The sequence below is a fragment of the Nuphar pumila genome, chromosome 9 (genome assembly GCF_984573655.1).
Source record: "Nuphar pumila chromosome 9, dmNupPumi1.hap1.1, whole genome shotgun sequence".
NCBI classification, from domain to species: domain Eukaryota; kingdom Viridiplantae; phylum Streptophyta; class Magnoliopsida; order Nymphaeales; family Nymphaeaceae; genus Nuphar; species Nuphar pumila.
In genome coordinates this window covers 43,572,710-43,595,131 of record NC_143257.1, presented here as the reverse complement: position 1 = coordinate 43,595,131, position 22,422 = coordinate 43,572,710, and positions in this window count along the sequence as shown.

Below are 22,422 nucleotides of genomic sequence, written 5' to 3'. Positions count from 1 at the left end.
TCCACTGTATTTTACGGATCTAGAATCGGATATCAGATGAGAAAAATAACACAACTGCAAGTTGCCTATGAATTTCAATAACGATTCTAAACGATTTAAAATCACGGTTTAATCTTTTATTTTTCTGACAGGGTTCCTGAATCTCAAAACACTTGATTTTTTTACAGTAGTTCATTGACATATCCGTGTATCATATTTAAAAAAATCAGAAACTTACAGTGAATACTTCAATACGAACTAACATGCTCTTTACTGATCTAAGCTTAAAACACACAGAAATTTAATAAAACTTAACAAAACATGCATTAATCAATGAAAACAAATAAAATAATATCCAAACAGTAAAAAGAAATTAATTTCTATGCTGGAACACATGTAATAAACATGAATAAGTAAAAAAATAAATAAAACACAGGGAATCCATGGCTGAAATTGCTTTCACCTTTGAAATCATGGATTTAACCCATTTAACGGGTAAATCTCACGTTTCTTTGGTTAAGAACGTAGAAAACATACCTTTCATCGATTCTAACGAATTAGAATCCTGGAAAACAACTTGGAATAGGTTTAGATCATCTTTTTGGATTCAACTTGAGGTTCTTGATGGTGATTTCATGGTTTAAACCATGAAAAGGGAGGCTCCCATGGTGAAATCTATTGAAAAATCATAAAAAATAATAAAAACTATCAAAAAATACTAAGGAATCCTACCTTGGATGGTACAGCAATGGAGGGAGCAGTTGGGAAAAGAGAGAAGGTCCAAGAAACTGCTGATAAAGCCTTAGGAGTCGACCTCCCCTCTAGCCTCTTTAAATAGAAAAAAATTAGGTTAAAAAAGGCTAATTAATTCCAAATTTGTCCCTTTTAAAAACCTATCTCAAACAATTAGTGGGGGGCGATGTTTTCTAATTGAATTTGACTCTTGATCTTCCTAATTAAGACTCTAACTAACCTAAGACTGCTAATTAGACCTCTAATTGACCTAAAGACCCCAAATGTGGCGCCATTTGGGTTTTTCAAAAACCTAATTTTTTAAAACTTTAAAATCAAAGTTAGAAACTAGAGTGAAGATAGGGGTTTTTAAATATAAATTTTGACTCACCTAGACATCTAACCTAGGTAGAACATTGACTAATCCTAGTCTAACACTGACTTTTACAAATGTGGAGCCACCTTGAGTGGGCCCCACTTGAATTTTCAAAAATGATTTTAAAGCTTGAAATTAAGAGAATTTTCAAAAGATCTTCAAAAGTAATCTTGAAATTAAAAGTTTTGAAATGACATAGAGTTCCAACTGGGTCAGAACTCCTCTAGATGTGGCGCCAACTGAGTGGGCCCACATCAGGTTTTGAAAAATTTGAAATAAACACTGAAAATAACTTTGAAAAGGGGTTAAAATCAATAATTGAAATTCAGAATCTTTGAAAATAGAGTCTCAAGTAAACAGGAACTCCGGGCTAGAGTCGTGAAATTTTAAGATTCTGAGATTTTGTATTTTAAAAGCCAAATGAAGGAGTTTTTGAAAAGATTTTATCAGAAATTGTGAAACGAGTCAGAAAATACATTCAGGGTTAGACTCTTTACTCAATCAGAACTCTAAAATAGAGTCCTGGATTAACCGGACTCTACAAAATGACCTAATTTTTAAAAACAAATGGAAATAAATGAAAATGAAAGTAAAAAGGAACTTTAAAACATACTCCTGACTAGATTAGGACTCTGAGACAGAATTCTGATCGGACTGAAACTCTAGATTATTTTTTGGTATTTTTTGAAAAACAGATGAAAGAACTTGTGAAAACAGTGAAAACAATAACAAATATTGAAATAAAACAGAGTTCTGATTCAACTGAGACTCTGGGGACAGAGTCCTAATTGAACTAGGACTCTCAGATTTTTGGATTTTCTGAGAAAACAAATAAGAGAATTTTGAAAAATAGTTAAAAATAGGATAAAATTGAAGTTTTGGTCCAGAGTCCTGATCTGATTAGGACTCTGAGAAAGAGTCCTGATTCGATCAGAACTCTAAGAATTTTGGTTTTCTGATAATCAAATGATGAAATTTGGGCAAAGCTTTTGAAAACCAATGAAAATAAAGTATGAAAACCAATTTTGAATAGAGTCCTGATTCGATCAGGACTCTTGGGTAGAGTTCTGATTCTATCAGGACTCTGGAATAAAATCTTAGAATTTTGAAATTCTTTGATAAAAGTGTAATAGTTTTGATAGATGAAAAGATTTTTGAAAGATTCTCTCAAAATTGGAATCAGAATCAGAGTCCTGATTCAACTAGGACTCTTCAAACAGAGTCCTGGTTCAACTAAAACTATGAATTTTTTATTCATTTTGAAAGATTTGGTTTAAGACAGGTAAAAAATAGTGACAAAAGACAGAGTCCTAATCCGATTTAAACTCTGTAAAAGAGTCCTAATCCGACTGGGATTCTTGAAGAAGAGTCCTAATCCAACTAGGACTCTAGGATTTTAGCCAAAACAGAAAATTTTGAAAGGTTTTCTCCAAAACATGTAAAAAAGGTAGTGAAAAGTAGAGTTCTGATCCGACTGGACTCTGGAAAAAGTGTCCTGATCCAACTAAGACTCTAAGATTTATGAGTTTTTGAGAGGTAAAGGAATCCAGAAGCGACGCCACCTGAATGGGTCTCATCTGAGAAATGAAATCGGTTGAAAATGGAGTTTTAAACAAATCCAGACTATTTTCTGAGAAAAACACTTCAAAATGTAAGATCCTGGGGGTTGACAAATGACAGAATGTTGATTAAAAACCCAGATTTTAAAATTGATTTTGAAAAAAAAAGTTTTAAAACCCGCATATGGATTAGATATTTTGAAAACAGGAGTGCTGGATCTCGAAAATGAGATGTAATGACATTCAATGTCATGCAATGCAACGAAATTGCATGTCAAATGGATGAAATAATATTGCGATGATATATGAAATGCAAACACTGGATGAGGGTAAAAATTTAGGGTGTTTACAGATGCCCCTCTTTGCTACTAAGCTGGTATAGGGCCGAGCCTAGTGGCAAAGAAAAACACACCAAATTTGGACTATAAAAATGCCCAGTCAGGAGAATCTGACTGGGTGTGAAAGAATTAATTCAGACAATGATGGTAGATATGAAATGGAGAATAAAGAAGAAGATTCACCTTATCGAAATGAGTCTCAGGCTTAGCCTTTAACTTGGATGGGACGAAAGATACCTTGTGGAAAAATGAGATTCAGACTTAACCCTTAACCTGAAAGGGAACAATACCTCGTTGAAAAACGAAGTTCAGGCTTAACCCTTAATCTGAAAGGGGAACGATACCTCATGGAAAAACGAGGTTCAAGCTTAACCCTTAACCTGAAAGGGAACGATACCTCATGCAAAAACGAGGTCCAGGTTTAACCCTTAACCTGAAAGGGGACGATACCTCATGGAAAAACGAGGCTCAGGCTTAACCCTTAACCTGAAAGGGGATGATAAAGAGAATCCTCAAATGAAGAAACCATGATGGGACCTTCGAATTTTGCATAATAAATCCGAGAAGGGTTTGCAAAAGGAAGAAAGGGGGTTCCCTAAAGCTTGAAAAGGGATTGATCTTGGACGTCTCATTACTGGGACTATATGGCTTTTAAAACAGATGACCTTTTGCAGAAAAATTCAGGTTTCACCCTTACCCTGAACGGGATTTGTCTATGGTGGGACAGTGGGGAGCACAGGGAAGTGTGCGAATCTGAGAGCCCAGGCGCTCAGATCAAAACAAGAAGGGAATGATCTTGGACAACTCCCATCATTCAATCCTAAAAGGGATAAAAACAACGCCTGAATAGATCAAAATAGACATCAAGCTCTCACTTCATGTAAGGATAACTTGAAAAGATTGCCAATAAGATAAAAAGTGTAGTTGATTGAAATGTAAGTATATTTATATGAAAAATATTCCCTCTTTTCTACCTGAAGTATTACCTCCAACTGGACTTAACTTTGTAGAATCAAGATTCAAATTCAAATTGCTTGCAATTGACTTTCTTTTAAGGATGCTAGCAATTTCCTTGATATGGACAAAAAAGAAAGGATTCTCATTGTGAAAACAATTGGTGAAAGGATATTGATAAAAGAATTTCACAAAATTAAAGAAGATTCTTGGCAGATTCGTGAGTTTGATATTCTGGGATTCTTTTCTCAGAATGATCTTTCTGCCTGTACTCTTTTTTTTTTCGACCGAATTGGATCTTTTGGCTTTTTGGAGAATTCATTACAGCATCCTTCATTTTGGAGATGTCCTAGCTTTTTCTCTCTTTTTAGAAGGGTACATCACAAACTCCTTCATCTTGGACATGTTTTGATCCTTCTTTGCCTCAGGGATTATATTGACGATATTGGCTCATTGGCTGGTGATCTCGTGATGATAGCTGAAATTAAATATCTTTTAAGATTTGTCCGGAGGCTCATCGCAGTTGTCTTCATCTTGACGGTGCTCTGAACTTTCCCAGGAAGGATCCGTCACAAACTCCTTCATCTTAGAGATGATCCAAATCTTCTTTGGCCCCGGGGGTCTAACTCGCATAATTCGTCTTCATCTTGACGACAATTGAGCGATCTTTTCTGCAGATATTTAATTATAGCTTGGGTGATTGAGGAGATATAGGAATTGAATGAACTCTCTTTTTTATCGCTCAGGATATTTCCACTGCCTTATCTTTACAAGAATAATGTTTAAAAATGTGCCATAGCTTCGATCAATATCAATCACTTATGACTTTGCAACAACATTGAATTTTCTTTGCTGGCCATATCGAGGATTTATTCTTCACCTCTTTGGTTGGTCCATAAAAAGAATTTAGATTTTGAATCCTTCTTCGCAAAAGCTTCGCTCTTTTGGAAGTAATACTGAAGGTAACTTGAGGTAGTTCTTTTTATGTAATAAAAGATTTTTGAGATCAGCAACTATTTTTTATGGCAAATTGGCAAAATATTCTTGAAATCCTTGGTGAAAGAAATTGCTTGAGATCTAAATGACACATCTGTGGATAGATTCTCCTCTTCTTTCCCCAAAGGAGAGACTCAGGCTTGACCCTTACCTGAACGGGTAACAAAAGATACTCTTCTCTTCCCTGAAGAGGAGGTGTTTGCAAAACGAACTTTCGAAGAGAAATAAAGTTTTCGTCAAAACTCCCTATTTCTAGGCTAAACTTATGGAAAGGGGGCCACTAACAAAAGTTGGAAGGATATCATAGAGGAACGAGTCCATCACACTCTCCCTGGGAAAAGGGTCCTCGTTGACGGGGGTGGCCTAACAAAAGACATTCAGGATTACAAGGAGCACGAGTTTGTGTCGAAACTCTCCTTGGAAAAAGGGTTCCTTGTATGACAATAAAGATTTTTTTGCAAACTGTTTGTGAAACACGAGTCCCTTCAAACTCTCCCTAGAAAAAGGGGTTCAACGAACGAACAATAAAGACATGCGAAAAGAACGAGCTCCCTCAAACTCTCCCTGGAAAAACGGTCCCTTGCAAGAGAAAATGATTGATTCTGAACTAATTGACAGACGGATTCGACGTAAAGGTCGAATCTTGAAAGACTTCGATTACTGGATACGACTCAAAGGTCGGACAAATATGATTGACATTGATAAGATTTGATAACCCAAAGGTTTGCTTGGTAAAATGGATGACCAGAGGTCTGACAAAATTGGTGACCCAAAGGTCAGATTAACAGAATGGAGTGACCCAAAGGTTTCATAAAGATTGTTTGGTTCGCAGATCTGAAGATTAACATTGAGTCTGAACCCCAATTTGAGATTTATGTTGAGACCAGTATGAAGACCGAACTTTGACAAAGTACCAGTACTGGATTTTAAATGATCACCAGCATGAGCACTGGATTCTAAAAGATTACCAGTACGAGTACTGAATTTTTAAAGGTTACCAGTACGAGCACTGTATTTTGAAAGATTATCAATACAAATACAAGATTTGGTAAAGCAACCAAGACGATGTTGGATTTCATAATAGGACTAATTTGAAAATTCGATTTAACCGGATCGGTGGAAAACTGGGTTCAATCAGAAGCTTTGAATCAGAATTCAAATCTTTAAGGAAAGGCTAGAAGAATTGGATTTCGAATGAGAATTTGAGTCAGAACTCAGATTTTCTAGACCAATTCTGAATTGGATTTGGAAAAAGATTCGAATCAGAATTCAGATCTTCTAGACCAATTCAAGACATTTGAAGGAAAGAAAATTAGATGAATTGGATTTGGAAGAAAATTCGAGTCGAAACTTAGATGTTCTAGACTAATTCTGAATTGGATTTAGAAGAAGATTGGAATCGGAATTCGGATCTTCTAGACCAATTCAAGACATTTGAAGGAAAGAAAATTAGATGAATTGAATTTGGAAGAAAATTTGAGTCGAAACTCGAATTTTTTAGACCAATTCTGAATTGGATTTGGAAGAAAATTCGAGTCGGAACTCGGATCTTCTAGACCAATTCAAGACATTTGAGGGAAAGAAAATTAGATAAATTGGATTTGGAAGAAAATTTGAGTCGGAACTCGGATTTTCTAGACCAATTCTGAATTGGATTTGGAAAAAAATTCAAGTCGAAACTCAGATCTTCTAGACCAATTCAAGACATTTGAAGGAAAGAAAACTAGATGAATTGGATTTGGAAGAAAATTCGAATCGGAACTCGGATCTTCTAGACCAATTCTAGAATCTGGAGGAAAGAAAATTAGACGAATTGGATTTGGAAGAAAATTCAAGTCGGGACTTGGATTTTCTAGACCAATTCTGAATTGGATTTGGAACAAGATTCGAATCGGAATTCGGATCTTCTAGACCAATTCTGAAATTTGAAAGGATGAAATTTAGAATTAGTTCAACTAGTACGAGTACCAGATTTTAAAAAAGTACCAGTACGAGCACTGAATTTTAAAAGATTACCAGTACGAGCACTGGATTTTTTAAAACATTACCAGCACGAGTACTGATTTCTAAAAGATTATCAATCGATTGTTATGGGAGATTTTTTTATCTTCACCGTCACGATGACTTGGATGACTGTCGGGGCCTCAGGATTTATACCTTATCCTGAATGGGTATTGATTGATGTAAATTGATGCAAATGAATGCAAATGAATGCAGATGTATGCAAATGAATGTAAAATGATGTAAATGGGTACACATGCATGCAAAATGAGAGATTTGTTTGATCCTGCCTGCATACAGGATGTTTTGAAGACAATTTTCAGAATAATGCATCAGTGTAATGGGGGAGTAAGATATTAAATGAAATGATAAATAATTGATATTTGAGGAACTTTCTCTGAAGATAACAATGGAAAGATTGATGATGTGCTTCTTGATGGATTCGGGAGGCATTTTGAAAGATGTTACTCCTTGTAAAAAGATATTTTGTAAAGAAAGAAAAATACAAAAGATGACGCTAAGCTATGAGGAAGATTGATAATTTTATTGATGAAAGAGATGGGACCATGCCATCCATATAAAATGACAAAAGCAAAATGCAAGAATGAAAGAGTGTTGGCCTTGTCGCTCTTAGGGTGCTGATGAGCTGGCTGCTTTATCCTTTTCTATGCCTTCCACAAGGATATTTTTATCGATATAGTCTTGGATAATATTCCTCAGAATGAAGCAGTACTCGGTATCATGCTACATGGTCCAATGAAACTTGCAGAATTGGTCCTTAAATCTTCCCCTATTGATAGGAGGATCATCCACTCTTGGGAGCTTAATCATCTCCTTGGCCAACATATACTCAAGGATTTCTTCACGTGACTCATCTAGAAGAGTAAGGTCACGTTTAAAACTCCTCTTGTCATGCTTTTTCTTCTCTTTCTGTTGACTCAATTTTTCACTATGCTTCGAAGGCTTTTCTTTCTGACTTGTATGATCTCCATTGTTATCTTTGCAATCGCTGCGGTTGACATCGGCGAAGAAGGTGAAATTTGTTTTCTTTTCTGAATCTTGATTATTCCTGTCGGGGGTGATGGCATCATAGAAGTCTTTGCTCCTGAAGACCTTCTTGCCCTTGTCACGGGCTTGCAAATTTTTAATCATCTTGGCCATTTTCTTCAGCTGTATTTGGACTGGATCATCCATTGTTTGATTTTTTAATTTATAGGTTGTCCCTTGTCTATGAGTGGATCTTTGAAATGCTTGCAGGACTTCATACTCCTCATCAGTGTCTTCTACTGATTCCTCTTCATCTGTCGTATCAGTATTCTGAGCATGCTTCTTGGGTAGCTTTAAAACCTTTTTGACTACCCGACCTTTTGCCTTGTGCTTGCCCTGGTCTGCTCTATATTGGCTTCAGCTTATTTTGCCAGCATCTTGATCATCATCTTTTGAAACATCATCATTGCCCTGCTGATTTTTGTTTTTGATAGATCTTGAAGAGGCCATTTCCTGTTCTGAGGCTTGGCGAGTAACTGATACGTTGAACGGGTGTAATTTTTCTGCCAGACTTTTTCTGAACCATATAAGGGTGCAAATACTCTCTGCAGGGCGAAACTGAGGATTAGCTGCTGAAAATAGTTTTGAATAAGAAATATTTGCTGGACATTTCGATTGATAATTGGAAGGATATTACATTACAAGGGACTGAGTCATCGCTGGAGTCACGACAATTGCGCTGCTATTTTTTGCAAAATAAACAACTGAAAATATGCCTTGTTACCTAGGTGAGGTTGTCAAACCAAGATGAAAATTAAAGGAATTGTATTGAAGGAAAAATATGGTTTTATTAATAATACACTTGACAATGGGGAGGGGAACAAATAATTTTCCACCACTCCTGATAATCAGAGGACACTCGAGGACCAGGAAAAATAGTGAGAGTAACAAAAGAATCCCAGCCATGTCTTGCAGAATGGTATGCTCCGGACCACTGATCTGATGTGAGATCGAACTCTGGCAAGATCCTTGATAATAGACGAATTTCTATGCTTCTGTCTCTGAGAGAACTGCCTGACACACCGCTCTGGATGGTAGTATACGCAGAAGAATGGGCCAAGTAGCCTGAATCGCTTGTCGTATGCATAAGTATATCTGGGAGGTGATTCCTGACGATCAAAGTAGTCCCATACGACTTCTTCCTCTTGAAGGTTGTCGATTAAAAACCGGTATCACGCAACTGGAAGAAGCTTTTCACCATTGTATCCTAATGAACTGGCTCGGGCTAGCACATGCCGGAGGAACCAGGATTGCAATGCATAGGTGCACCCTTCGACTAGAGTTGATTCTCCGAGTGTGAAACGAGTCAACCCTCGGTATAGAAAAGCAAGTGCGACCATGGATATGGAGAGGCGGCTGGTCTGTCGACTTCCCCACCTTCACTGAAGTTGAACTATCCTGATGTCCATGTAATTCTGTCCATCTGGAAGAAGAGTCAGTCCCACAGTGCATAGAACCATCGCATGTTGGATTCTCTCTCGAGCTGTTTGAGATAAGAAACTGACTTCCACAAATTCCCCATACTGCCTGTAGATTTTGAGCAAATTCACATATTCATTTCCATTCTCCTCGATCAATGGCCAAGACTTGCGTCCTGTCATGCGGGCTAAAGCGTCTCGGGGATCCAGACCCTTGACATTGATAAAAAACTGTTTCTCCAATGGATCTCCAGGCTGACCAGCTGGTTTAGGTAATCACATATTCTTTGAGAATTCGTTCATCAACAAAGTCATTCCCCCCCATGGAAACCAGAAGGTACTAGTACTCGGATTTCCCTGCCTCTGTCAGTGCGTGAATCAAATTACCGTTGACTGTCTGCTTTCCCACTGCGGATGCCAGTTCTAACCCACAATTGCTCAAATGGTCCAGAAACATACGAGAGAAGTTCTTGAGCCATGAATAATACCACCGGGGAATAAAGGATCTGGTGCTAAGGACTCGATGTTTAAGAAGACCTTGTCGCACCTCGTAGGAGATGTGACCCTCAAGAAAGACTGAATCAAGTTGACTAGATGCCATCAGACTGAAAAACATGGAAAATTGGAATAAAACTTAAGAAAATACAAGGATTTTGAAAAAGATGCAGGCAGGATAAAAAAAACAAAGCAAGAAATTCGAGATCCAGAAGAACGAAAGGATGAAAAATCACCTGGAGTTTTGAGGAAAATAAAAGTGAATTTGAAAAATCATCCAGGGTTTGAATAAAGAAATACTTCATAAATTGGAAAGTGAGGTATTTGAAAAATCGTCCAATATTTTGGAAAAACTCGGGAAAATATGGAAAAGTAAAGAGGAGATGACTACAACATATTCAATCACATCCTGTACAAACAATCATGCACATACAACATTCCCTAAAATCTGACTGTAGATGCACCCGATTTGAAATAGCTGTAGGACCTTAATCCTAACTCTAAGATTCAGATCAACTGTGTCCAATTATGCTATGCCGATATACTTAGGCCGAGGCCCGATGTACGTGGCATAAAATCAATTTCTCCGGTTCTAAGTTCAAGTTTTCCAACATCCTTGACCGCCTGCCGATATACGTTGGACTATGGCCCTTGGTACGTGGCAGGGGGGCGTTAACCCAAATAGGTGGCCCAGTTGTGAGGCTTTGTCCCGAACTATGGTTCTGGAAGAAAGCCTAGCAACGTGAAGACCGGGTAAAGATAGGTGGGGTGGTTTTTGAAAACATGATTACATGCAAGAAAATCAGAAGGCTCTAAAACCTAAATAGATAGAGATTTTAAAATTTTTGAAGAAGCAAACATTGTTTTCATTAAAATCCTAGATTGAGGAGTGTTGTATTAGACCTAAGTCTATGTGAGCATGAATAATTCTTCTCAATATGGTCCTACCAAGCCATGCCTAGTCTATATGCAATCCATGTCAGCTGAGTTCAAGTCTAGGCTCCTAGGTTCACATGATATCATGAAATAAAAGTTGACATTCCATGGAACACAATTTTGACAATTTGAACTAAGTTAAGCACACAATTGATCAGGCGAAAAAAGGTCCCATCACGGTCGCCAAACCTGTTATCATCGCAAAATTTTCCTTTTGCAAGTCAAACTGACCTTTGAAAAAGATTTTGAAAATAACTGACCTCCGTTTTAAAATGCAGGATAATTCCAAAGAATGAGACTCGCCTGTCGGTACGAGGTTCAATCGTTCCTGGCGCCTTTACCAGGGGTAATCGAGCCAAGGATCAAAAGTGTGCTTAGCTTTGCTCAACTTGTCTAAATCATGTTCTATTTTCTAAATGCACAAAGAATTAGGCATGTGCTATGAATTTTCTGAAAATGCAGATTTGAAAACATGTTGTTTGCTTTGAGATTTGAAATACTTGGAAAATTCTTGGAAAAGAAGTCCTTGGAAAATCGTGAATCATGATTGAGAGAATGTTTCTGAGAAAGTGAAAATCAATTTCTGAAGAAATATAAGAGTTTTGTGAAAATCGATTCTAAGAAATTTGGAATAACTTTAGAAAAACTTGATTTCTCTGAATTCAAACTTTGAAATTGAAAAGATAACTTGAAAAATCAGGATTTTGAACTTGGGAAATGCTTGAAATATCATTGGAAAATCAATGTTTTGAGAAAATCGATTTTTGAATAAGACTTAGAAATTTTGAGAAAATCGATTTCTCTGAATTGAAATTGGAATTTATAAATGAATGAATATGGATTTGAAAGACTTGATTTTAAGGAATTGAGAAAATCCTTTTGTATTTTTGAGAAATGCAGTGCATTTGAAGTTAGCCTAAGAGTGTAGGCTGAATGTGGCTAATACGAAGATCACAAATCTGGCTCTTATTCGTATTCTGACTATGGCCATAAATATGAATTCCACCGAGTTTGTAAACTCCATATAAGCTAGTGCACATGCCATTCGTGTAGACCATAGTGAATTTGTAAAGATTATGCATGAATTGACATAAATAGCAATTATATATCAAAGTTTAAAAATATATGCAATGCAAATCCTATTCTAAGCAGAAATTGAAATTCTTATTTCAAATTTAATTACAATTTACATCACTAATTGAATTTAAATACAAAAAAATAAAGTCTTCAATATCTTTGCAAAACTAAAAAACTTGTTAGTGAAGATATGTTGGCTTTTCTAGATTTATCTAGTAATATCTGGAAATTACTAGATTTTGCTAGATATAAGCATTTCTCCATGATTCCCTGATATAAACTTAATGAAATATGAAATAAAACTAAGTAAATAATAAAGATAAGATTTGAAAATTTGAAATTGGTGTCAAAATGACCAAAATACCCCTAATAGCAAGACTATGACCTTGAAACCAAGGTTTTCAAAAAGATATTTTGTAAAATGCAAGTTTTGAAATTCAAATAAGGATAAATTAAACCAAATATCATATAACATGATTAAAAACATGAAAATTAGGGCTTAGAATTTCGAAATTGAGGCCAAATAACCAAAATGCCCCTGATAGCAAGACTATGGCCTTGAAATCAGGGTTTTCTGAAATAGATTTTAGTAAAAACTTAGGATTTATAATTTAAAATAACATAAAATCAAACATGAAACATCCTAATATGATTATAAACATGAACAAACCCTAAAAACATGAACTTATACACGAAAATCAAGAAATATCACAAAAATCACAATTTTGGCAGTGTTTTTGGATCCTACAGGTACCCTATTTTGCAATTTGATTGATTCAAGCATCAAATGAGTTCCAAAATTGATAAAAATCGACATCTGCACTTGTTATCACTTTAAACCAGATTGAAATCATAAAAATATATTTTTGACATTATTTCAATTCAAAAATCGCATTAAAACTCTAAAATAAGCTATTTTTACCCTTGGTCACAGACCAGTTTCAATGTTAGACCCGAATTCAGGATCAAATCACAATGTAAATTTCTGAAATTTTACAGAGGTAAACTAGACAGAAAAAAAAAATTCTCTATTTACAGATTGGAAAAACCATCTTCGATGAGGGACAAACCTTTCTGGCAATCTGGACTTAAATATAACGAATCTAACATTGGTTAAAACAAATACTTCCGGTTGAAAATACAAAAACAAATAGCAAACTTCATCAAAAATTCTTTAAATTTCAACAGTGAATAGTAGACATAAAAATAATAAACTTCTTTTTTTACAAATCATGATTCGGATCTACGTTTTGAGATCTATGATCATTACAAGTCTGATTAGGGTTTTGGTAAACCCTCACAAGTTTTAAATTTAAAATCTGACTCTTTGACAGAAGAAAAATACTAAAAAGAGACAAAAAATTATCCAAATTTCACAGTAAATATTTGACATTAACATGAATTCACTTCACTTTACGAATCTAGAATCAGATATCAGATGAGAAAAATAACACAACTGCAAGTTTCCTATGAATTTCAATAACGATTCTAAACGATTTAAAATCAATGTTTAATCTTTTATTTTTCTGACAACATATCCGTGTATCATATATAAAAAAATCAGAAATTTACAGTGTATACTTCAATACGAACTAACATGCTTTTTACTGATCTAAGCTTAAAACACACAAAAATTTAATAAAACTTAACAAAACATGCATTAATCAATGAAAACAAATAAAATAGTATCCAAACAATAAAACGAAATTAATTTCTATGCTGGAACACATGTAATAAACATGAATAAGTAAAAAAATAAATAAAACAGGGAATCCTTGGCTGAAATTGCTTTCACCTTTGAAATCATGGATTTAACCCATTTAATGGGTAAATCTCACGTTTCTTTGGTTAAGAACGTAGAAAACATACCTTTCATCGATTCTAATAGATTAGAATCCTGGAAAACAACTTGAAATAGGTTTAGACCATCTTTTTGGATTGAACTTGAGGTTCTTGATGGTGATTCCATGGTTTAAACCATGAAAAGGGAGGCTCCCATGGTGAAATCTATTGAAAAATCATAAAAAAAACAATAAAAACTATCAAAAAATACTAAGGAATCCTACCTTGGATGGTGCAGCAATGGAGGGAGCAGCTGGGAGGAGAGAGAAGGTCCAAGAAACTGCTGAGAAAGCTTTAGGAGTTGACCTCCCCTCTAGCCTCTTTAAATAGAAAAAAATTAGGTTAAAAAAAGGCTAATTAATTCCAAATTTGTCCCTTTTAAAAACCTATCTCAAACAATTAGTGGGGGGCGATTTTTCCTAATTGAATTTGACTCTTGACCTTCCTAATTAAGACTCTAACTAACCTAAGACTGCTAATTAGACCTCTAATTGACCTAAAGACCCCAAATGTGGCGCCATTTGGGTTTTTCAAAAACCTATTTTTTTAAAACTTTAAAATCAAAGTTAGAAACTAGAGTGAAGATAGGGGTTTTTAAAATTAAATTTTGACTCACCTAGACATCTAACCTAGGTAGGACATTGACTAATCCTAGTCTAACACTGACTTTTACAAATGTGGAGCCACACTTGAATTTTCAAAAACGATTTTAAAGCTTGAAATTAAGAGAATTTTCAAAAGATCTTCAAAAGTAATCTTGAAATTAAAAGTTTTGAAATGACATAGAGTTTCAACTGAGTCAGAACTCCTCTAGATGTGGCACCAACTGAGTAGGCCCACATCAGGTTTTGAAAATTTTGAAATAAACACTGAAAATAACTTTGAAAAGGGGTTAAAATCAATAATTGAAATTCAGAATCTTTGAAAATAGGGTCTCAAGTAAACTGGAACTCCGGGCTAGAGTCCTGAAATTTTAAGACTCTGAGATTTTGGTTTTTAAAAGTCAAATGAAGGAGTTTTTGAAAAGATTTTATCAGAAATGGTGAAACGAGTAAGAAAATACAGTCAGGGTTAGACTCTTTACTCAATCAGAACTCTAAAATAGAGTCTTGGATTAACCGGACTCTACAAAATGACCTAATTTTTGAAAACAAATGGAAATAAATGAAAATGAAAGTAAAAAGGAACTTTAAAACATACTCCTGACTGGATTAGGACTCTGGGACAAAGTTCTGATCGGACTGAAACTCTAGATTCTTTTTTGGTATTTTCTGAAAAACAGATGAAAAAACTTGTGAAAACAGTGAAAACAATAACAAATATTGAAATAAAACAGAGTTCTGATTCAAGTGAGACTCTAGGGACAGAGTCATAATTGAACTAGGGCTCTCAGATTTTTGGATTTTTCTGAGAAAACAAATAAGAAAATTTTGAAAAATAGTTAAAAATAGGATAAAATTGAAGTTTTGGTTTAGAGTCCTGATCTGATTAGGACTCTGATTAAGAGTCCTGATTCGATTAGAACTTTAAGAATTTTGGTTTTCTGATAATCAAATGATGAAATTTGGGCAAAGCTTTTGAAAACCAGTGAAAATGAAATATGAAAACCAATTTTGGGCAGAGTCCTGATTCGATCAGGACTCTGGGGCAGAATTCTATCAGGACTCTGGAATAAAATCCAAGAATTTTGAAATGCTTTGATAAAAGTGTAATAGTTTTGATAGATGGAAAGATTTTTGAAAGATTCTCTCAAAATTGGAATCAGGATCAAGGTCCTGATTCAACTAGGACTCTTCAAACAGAGTCCTGGTTCAACTAAAACTATGAATTTTTTATTCATTTTGAAAGATTTGGTTAAAGACAGGTAAAAAATAGTGACAAAAGACAGAGTCCTAATCCGATTTAAACTCTGTAGAAGAGTCCTAATCCTACTGAGATTCTTGAAGAAGAGTCCTAATCCAACTAGGACTCTGGGATTTTAGCCAAAACAAAAATTTTTGAAAGGTTTTCTCCAAAACATTTAAAAAAGGTAGTGAAAAGTAGAGTTCTGATCCGATTGGACTCTGGAAAAAGTGTCCTGATCCAACTAAGACTCTAAGATTTTTGAGATTTTGAGAAGTAAAGGAATCCATAAGCGACGCCACCTGAATGGGTCTCATCTGAGAAATGAAATTGGTTGAAAATGGAGTTTAAAACAAATCCAGACTGTTTTTTGAGAAAAACACTTCAAAATGTAAGATCCTGGGGGTTGACAAATGACAGAATGTTGATTAAAAACCCAGGTTTTAAAATTGATTTTGAAAGAAAAGTTTTAAAACCAGCATCTTGATTAGATATTTTGAAAACAAGAGTGTTGGATCTCGAAAATGAGATGTAATGACATTCAATGTCATGCAATGCAATGACATGACATGTCAAATGGATGAAATGATATTGCGATGATATATGAAATGCAAACACTGGATGACGGTGAAAATTTAGGGTGTTTACAGCTTTCAAAACCCACTCCTCGAACTGGTTATTTTATTTTATTTTTATCTTAGATCGAACCATTTTTTAGAACCCAGTCCTCGAACTGGTCATTTTAAATTTTTGATCTTAAATCGAACCATTTATCAGAATCAGTCCTTGAACAGGTCATTTTTCAAAATTTTCAAATAAAAAGCAAGTTCATTTGAGGAATTTAGTCCCTGCACTGGTTATTTCTCAAAATTTTTAACTAAAGATCAAGTTCATTTTGGAAAACCTGGTGCTCGCACTGGTTATTCTGTAAAAAAATTCAAATCTAAAGATCAAGTTCATTCACAAAACCTAGTCCTCGCACGAGTTACCTCCCAAAAATATTCAAATCTAAAGATCAAGTTCATTCACAAAACTCAGTGCTCATACTGGTTGTCTCCCAAAAATTCTCAATCTTAGATCACATCAAAGGTTCCAGTTTTGACTGATCGTTAAATCAAAGGTTTCAGCTCCTTCTCTGGTCATTAAATGAAAGGTCCCAATTTTCACTGGTCGTTAAATCAAAGGTTCCAGCTCGTTCGCTGGTCGTTAAATGAAAGGTCCCAGTTTTTACTGGTTGTTAAATCAAAGCTTCCAGCTCCTTCGCTGGTCATTAAATGAAAGGTCCCAGTTTTCACTGGTCGTTAAATCAAAGGTTCCAGCTTCTTCGCTGGTCGTTAAATAAAAGGTCCTAGTTTTCACTGGGCGTTAAATCAAAGGTTCTAGCTCCTTCGCTGGTCGTTAAATGAAAAGTCCCAGTTTTCACTGGTCGTTAAATCAAAGGTTTCAGCTCCTTCGTTGGTCATTAAATGAAAGGTCTTAGCTTTCATTGGTCGTTAAATCAAAGGTTCTAGCTCCTTCGCTGGTCGTTAAATGAAAGGTCCCAATTTTCACTGGTCGTTAAATCAAAGGTTCCATCTCCTTCGCTGGTCCTTAAATGAAAGGTCCCAGTTTTCACTAGTTATTAAATCAAAGATTCCAGCTCCTTCGCTGGTCGTTAAATAAAAGGTTCTAGTTTTCACTGGTCGTTAAATCAAAGGTTTCAGCTCCTTCGCTGATCGTTAAGTGAAAGGTCCCAGTTTTCACTGGTCATTAAATCAAAGGTTCCAGCTCCTTCGCTGGTCGTTAAATGAAAGGTCTCAGTTTTCACTGGTCGTTAAATCAAAGGTTTCAGTTTTCACTGGTCGTTAAATGAAAGGTCCCAGTTTTCACTGGTCGTTAAATCAAAGGTTCTAGTTTTCACTGGTCGTTAAATGAAAGGTCCCAATTTTCATTGGTCGTTAAATCAAAGGTTCCAGCTCCTTCACTGGTTGTTAAATCAAAGGTTTCAGTTTTCACTGGTCGTTAAATGAAAGGTCTCAGTTTTCACTGGTCGTTAAATGAAAGGTCCCAGTTTTCACTGGTCGTTAAAACAAAGGTTCCAGCTCCTTCACTGGTTGTTAAATAAAAGGTCCCAGTTTTCACTGGTCGTTAAATCAAAGGTTCCAGCTTCTTCGCTGGTTGTTAAATGAAAGGTCCCAGTTTTCACTGGTCGTTAAATCAAAGGTTTCAGCTCCTTCGCTGGTAGTTGAATGAAAGGTCCCAGTTTTCACTGGTTATTAAATGAAAGGTTCCAGCTCCTTCGCTGGTCGTTAAATGAAAGGTCCCAATTTTCATTGGTCGTTAAATCAAAGGTTTCAGCTCCTTCGCTGGTCATTAAATAAAAGGTCCCAATTCTCGTTGGTCGCTAAATCAAAGGTTCCAGCTCCTTCGCTGGTCGTTAAATGAAAGGTCCCAGTTTTCACTGGTCGTTAAATCAAATGTTCTAGCTCTTTCATTGGTCGTTAAATGAAAGGTCCCAGTTTTCACTGGTCGTTAAATCAAAGGTTCCAGTTCCTTCGCTGGTCATTAAATAAAAGGTTCCAGCTCCTTTGCAGGTCGTTAAATTAAAGGTTCCAGTTTTCACTGGTCGTTAAATCAAAGGTTCCAGCTCTTTCGTTGGTCGTTAAATGAAATGTCTCAGTTTTTACTGGTCATTAAATCAAAGGTTCCAGCTCCTTCGTTGGTCGTTAAATGAAAGGTCTCAATTTTTACTGGTCGTTAAATCAAAGGTTCCAGCTCCTTCACTGGTCGTTAAATGAAAGGTCCCAGTTTTCACTGGTCGTTAAATCAAAGGTTCCAGCTCCTTCGCTGGTTGTTAAATGAAAGGTCTGAGTTTTCACTGGTCGTTAAATCAAAGGTTCTAGCTCCTTCGCTGGTCATTAAATGAAAGGTCCCAATTTTCACTGGTCATTAAATCAAAGGTTTCAGCTTCTTCGCTGGTCGTTAAATGAAAGGTCTCAGTTTTCACTGGTCGTTAAATCAAAGGGTCCAGCTCCTTTGCTTGAATGACACTGTCCCTAGTGGAATACAAATTATGTAAACATGCAATGGAGATGCACACTAAAGAATAATAAAATAAATACGGGAGAAATGATAGATACAACATGATATGTGTCGGACCTCTGAAGCTGACGATTGACTAGACTTCGCACCACCACTATGCATGTATAAATGCATAGTTTTCTGCTGATCTGGCGAATGGTCTGCTCCTGAAGTTGTTTTTTTTTTATGTCTGGTAACTTGGACTCATGGATTGAAGCACCAAATAATGAGGTATACATGCACGACAATCAACAAAAAAAATCAAATCAAAACACAAACATAAAAACAATTAACAGTTTTATTTCTAATATACATACATATGATACACAAGGAATAATAATTAACACAATAAAAGCACTCAAACACAAAGTAACTAAACTATGTCAGACTTATTCTATAAAAACCAATCTAAATCTAAATCATCAAATTTAGCAAATAATCTATTTTAAGTAATGTCAAAACAATCTAATTAATCTCTGAAATAAAAGACAATTCTAATCTAAATAACAAAATCAATAAATACAGAAAATCACCACTATGTTCTCTAAGACTCACTTGTCTAATCGCTTATTGAATCATGAAATTTAGTGAATCGTAAGAAAATAGCATGTGAATCCTATATTTTCTAACTATGTTAAATCCTACTGACTAAAACAGATAAAAACAACTAACTAAACACATATTAATAAACTGAAATCTCAGAAATAACAGAATATAATCGTCATTCCCCGGCAACGGCGCCAAAATTTTGATTGAACTTTTGCAGTGGTTATTTTTAAAACATTATTTTCAATAAAAGCATTTGGAAAATCATCAACCAAAAATAATAAAAACCGACTTTCCACTTTCGTGGCGAGTACGGGTCGAATCCTCAGGGAATGGGATACATTCAGAATTATTTCTAAAAATTGCAATTTATTAATATCATCAATGTTTACAACTAAATTAAATACTGCAAATCTAATGTTGTTACAAACTAAAATAAAAAATGAACTAAAAGAGATTGATAAGTCTTCTCCGGATCGCCAGGGCTAATTTTGTCTTTTTGCCACATGTGCATTCACACTCACATTTTAAATACACCTGTTGATCTGCTTCAAACTTATCAACCTAAAACAATGAAAATAAAGAGTTAGTAAACAATCACTAATTAATTCTAAGTTACGACTATAATTATTTCTGAACGAATTATTGGATTAAACTATAATTAAAAACAAAGAAAATCAAAACTATCATTTCTAACTAGACTAACGAGTTAAATACACTTTAACTAGCCTAACTACTGTTAGTTCATCAATTATATGCTAGAAAATACTAAAAACTACGTAAAATCAAACAACTAGCTAAATGATTGTTTTGTCCCTAAATAGTGCAAAATCGAATTCAAAGAGGTTTTCGCAAACAGGATGTATGAAGGGGCAAACTAAGTTTGATTCTAAATATTTCTCTTTTGTTCTCTTTCTGACAAACTCAAGAGTTTTTCAGATTTTACGGAACTGAAAAACTCATCCGGAAACTCCGGATATAAGCGTTTCAAGTTCGATAAAAATTATAGAACCGTTTGACCCGAAATCTAAAATTGCGTAAAACCTAATTTTACAGAACGCTAAAAAGGCAAACCAAATCAACTCTGAACGAGTTGATTTTTAATTTGCACACAGTTAACACACTAATGAATAGTGTAGAACAATAATATCAGAAGAACTCAGGATATTGCACTTAAGGTAATGAGCGAAAATCCACGCAAAATTCGAGTTCCTACTTCAATACACTATTCATTAGAACTAATTCAATGTTTGAACGATGCTTAAAACACCTGCACTTACAATCAATTATAATTCTAAAATTAACAAAATATTAGGGAAGACAATTAGTTACATTGAGAAAATAAAACCTCAATTAGCTACCTATGTTACTTATGAAAACTACAACCTAATGTGCACATACCATATGTTAAATCAATCTCAACTAATACCTAATCCATGCGTTAATTAGCAGGTAAAACTATTAAAAATTACTGTTAAAACAGAGCAACACCTATTAACAATATTTGCCCCGTAATACCTGAATCGGGTGTAGGGAAGAGCACGCTTAAACGATACAAAATCATAGCACTACCCAAAACTATCATCAAACGAAATCAATTTTCTGATTAAGCTTAAAACTAACTAAAGCTACAACTACTATACAAAATTTAAATCATGAATTAAGTCTAATGCTACAGTAAAACTACTTAATCAAACCCTATCGACACAATGAGGCCCAAATCGGGTGGAGGAAGTCCATCCGATTTTGACTTGCTACATTTTTTTCTAAAACAAACACAACACACGCTAATTAAACAATAATACAAACCAATTAAACACCTTAAATTTCTGTTAATCCATCAATTCTAAACAATATACTAAACAACTTCAGCCGGCTGGAAGCAGTCCAGTCGATTTAGGCGCAAATGGAGAAACGATTCCCAAACGTGATGAAAATGAGATTCAATCCAATATTAACAAGAAACACAACAACCTAGACTCGATCTAAGTGCTGGTTCAAGAACGAACAACCTACGCTAAGGCTAGAGCACAAAATAAAATAGAAAAAACACAGACCATTCAAAATAAAAACCAAAAACCACACACACACTAGGTTTTTATGCTAAAAGAAATAGAAAGGAGAAGATGTACCTCAATCTGGGAATCCGACGAATAGAGGGGTAGATGGAGAGTGGACTTTGCCTCGAATATGAACCAAGAGATCCCTCGGTGGTGCTGGCTAACACCTCTTTGTTGCAGGTTTGCTGGAAGGGCAAAATGGAGATGGAACCGAGTGTGGCGTGTTGGACGGGCGAAGAAGGCCGAATGGAGGTAGGGTCGGCTGGCTGGGAAGGGGTAGACAACACCCCTTCCATAGTTGGTGCCCTCCACGTTGCTGCTACCTGCAAACAAGAAGACATGGGTCATTAGTTTCAGCAAGGGGAGAAGAAAAGGAAGACATGAAGAAGAAGAAACGTGGGAAACGATAATGGTGGCTAAGAGCAATGGTTTGCAAAACCGAGCCAAACTCAAAGAGGAAGAAGATGGGGCGTATGGGTGGCTGAAAAATAAGGCTGGAGGAAGAAGAATCGGGCCTGGGGGCGCAGCTTCCAAGGCAAAGATGTCTAGGGTTTTGGGTGTCTCTTTTATTTTAACACATAAACCCTCTTTTTGGAATTTCCAGAAAGAGGATTAAAAACATTTTATTTTCTAGGCGCCTAGCATGGAGGGGTTTTTAGCAAAGATTTTCTAAAAAACGATTTTGGGCTGATGTGGGTTGAAATGGAGGTGTTTTCGCCCAGATCCAAGGCCCAAATGGGCCAGTTGGATCCAAAATAACATGATTTGCCCCGAGGTTCGACCCGCTACACTGTAAACGCGATAACTTTCTTGTTTTAAGTCTGATTCAAATGAAATTCGAACCGTAGCTCAATGACATCAATATGCATCTAAGTGTGAGTTCTAAACCTATAAATGATGCATTTATGCAGTGAAAATATGTTATGATTACGCATATTTAATGCATCATCAGGTAACCTTCATAAAGGCCATTATCCAGCCCTATTTCGAGCCATTCGGCTCTCTCGATCAATTTGATGAACAACTTTGCAGGAGACGTGGAGATGAGATTCCTCAGAGGTTGGAAAAAGTTATTTAAGATGATTTGCAGTGCATGTTCCTTTGGGATGAGAACCTTCATTCTGTTATAGGTGCTTCTCCACCTGTGGATGAACTCTCATGCTC